This window comes from Morus notabilis, unplaced genomic scaffold (genome assembly GCF_000414095.1).
Source record: "Morus notabilis unplaced genomic scaffold, ASM41409v2 Scaffold97, whole genome shotgun sequence".
NCBI classification, from domain to species: Eukaryota; Viridiplantae; Streptophyta; class Magnoliopsida; order Rosales; family Moraceae; genus Morus; species Morus notabilis.
The window spans coordinates 266,620-269,240 of NW_010357090.1; positions in this window are offsets into that span (position 1 = coordinate 266,620).

Here is a 2,621-nt window from a genome sequence, read left to right on the forward strand (position 1 = left end):
ATAGCAAGGTATATTACTCCCTTTTCCAGTGCCTATAGTAGGATCTTGTGGACCAGCGGCCCGAAGCACTCTGGCAACGTGGGAGCTGTACTCCATCAACCCCTCCAACTCCAAATCCTCCGCAATGAGACACGCCTCCTCTCGGCCACTAATGCAGCCATAGGTGACGTTGCTCCTCACAAGAACCACTGCTCCGCCGCAGTTTGCATTGATCAGGATTACGGCCGCCACGAGCATCATCGCGGCCATCATTACTGCCGGAGAATGACGTAATCCTCGCCTGCTTTTGTAAACTGCCATAATATCTAACTAGGTTAATGTTTTTCTCCAAGTCACTCAGCTATTGGCAAGTACTCGTAGAGCTAGAGTTTACAACCTACTTATAATAGTGAGAGGGAAAGATTGGCACTCATGAGTCACGGAAAAAGAACGCTTGAGCAAGACCAAAATAAATTAAAAAACAAATTGATATATCATTGACTGAGACGACACATGTTTGTTCGTCTTCCTGCAAAATATGCCGCATTACTTATCCTGTACGCATGTCATTTTTTACTTTCTTTTCGCCGCTGTCGTATCCCTCAACTAAAATGTCGATGCTGTCGGCTTCCCCTACCTCTGCCGCATAGTTCTCGACTTCTCTTAGGATGGGGTCGTCGTCCGTTGAGGAGGATGTACACGAGGCCTCAACGGCAGAAGGAGAATTTGGCTTTACAATAGATAATGAAGAGGGCCCCTCTCGACAGTAAGATGGTTTAGAAGGCATTGTTCTGGTATAACAAAAAGGAAGGGATGATATGAGGAGCTAAGTTAAAAACCTAAGTCGAGAGGGGGAGGACAATCTACGACAACGATGATTGCTTAAAAGATTGCTAAAGGTGTGAGAATGCCGATGACTCATAAAGCCGTCAATCATTCACAAGAAAGAGATGACGAACGCTCATGGGAAACCCAGGTTTCACAGCCAAACATCCCAAATCCAGAACCTCAACTCCTTATAAACGACCAGAAACTGAAAAACTAGCCTATGAGGATTCATATATATGTAAAGTAAGTCTTTTAGCCTCCTGAATGTCTACTTCAAGTCTAAAGCACATAATGATGAATCAAACCAAGAAAGAAAGAAAAAAAAAAGCGCAGAAGATAAAGGGACTTACCAGGAATTCAAAACATGCTGGAATTTGGAACGCGACTCAAGTGAACTTCGCGAAACACCAAAGAGAACGAGAAAGGCGGAATATGGATTATGGGAAAATTTAGGCAAAGTAACGATAGTCCTCAGAGGTTTGGATAGAAATCTCAGTTCGAAGCAGCTTTTTAAAGTAAGACAAGTCCTCGACCCCTGACCGTTGGATGGAATCCCAGTGAATCCAATGGCGGGGGTAACCGATCAAGATCAAACGATAGAAACAAAGGCGGGAAGCTAAAAAGACGCGATCCAACACCTCAGATTCGTCTGTTTAAATAAAGACCCACGTCAGCATGGTGATTGAACTGACTGGACGTTTGCACTTCTCGAGGGATTTTTGAAGTACCCGAGCCATTATTGCGGGAGAGGTTCGGAGTTTTGCTCCCGCGTCCGAAGCAAACAAAAGAAGGGCCAGAGCAAATCCCAGACCTAGCTTGAGGCAGTATGAAAAAAAGCCTCGACCTGGGGGGCAGCTATTGTGTGGGAAAATTCACACTGACACGTCGGACAATGACCATGCCCTACGTGGCCCAATGCCTGCCATGCATGGTAGCCCTCGATGCCTGTGACATTTTCCCCTCCCGTATGGTATGAGAGCCGAGTGTGTAAGGGTGTTGATACCGTTGACCCTATACACAGCCAAGGCCTGCATGATCAGTTCGTGCAAGTACCACGATAGGATCGATTGAGAGAGATGCCATGCTTGGCAAAGTTTGGCATAAGCTAGTTGCACAGGGAATGATTACAAGCCCCTTAAACTGCCTGGAATGGATCAATAGATATTACAGAGGATGTACAGAGCCGTAATGGGGGGACAAATTAGATGAGTGAACAGTCTAAAAGACGCTAACAGGCTACGGTCTAGACATATGAGATAGTAGCTCACTCGAGTGGATGGGCCATTTGGAAGGAACCGTCAAAAAGCCCTAAAAGCAGTCCACCGTTAGATGAGCTTCAGAAATAACTTATAAGCTATTAAAGGGGGCAAAGTCCCCGAGAGACAAGAGAGAGATATATATTTTTTCTTTGGTTTTTTGTAACCTGTAAGGAACAAAGAGGAGAAATACAATACAGTGGATGCAGCTCTTTTTCCATAAGGGTGAACCGCTATAAAATTCCTGTGCATTTTTACTTTCGTAAGCACTATCATACTTTCTTCACAACACATCCAAAACATCAATACAAACTCTAGCCTATTCAATTAAATTATAAGTTTTAAACCGGTAACCCAACGGGCCACCGCGGGGTAATCCGGTGCGGTCTTGTTGACGAAATCGACCGTCAACAACATGTACTAGTAATGTTTTAAATAAAGATTTCGTAACTTTAATTAAATTCATTACGAACATTATTTTGATTATTATCCTTAAATATTATCCTCTCGTATATAATACCTAAATACAATATTTAAGGTCACATAAATAATCACGAA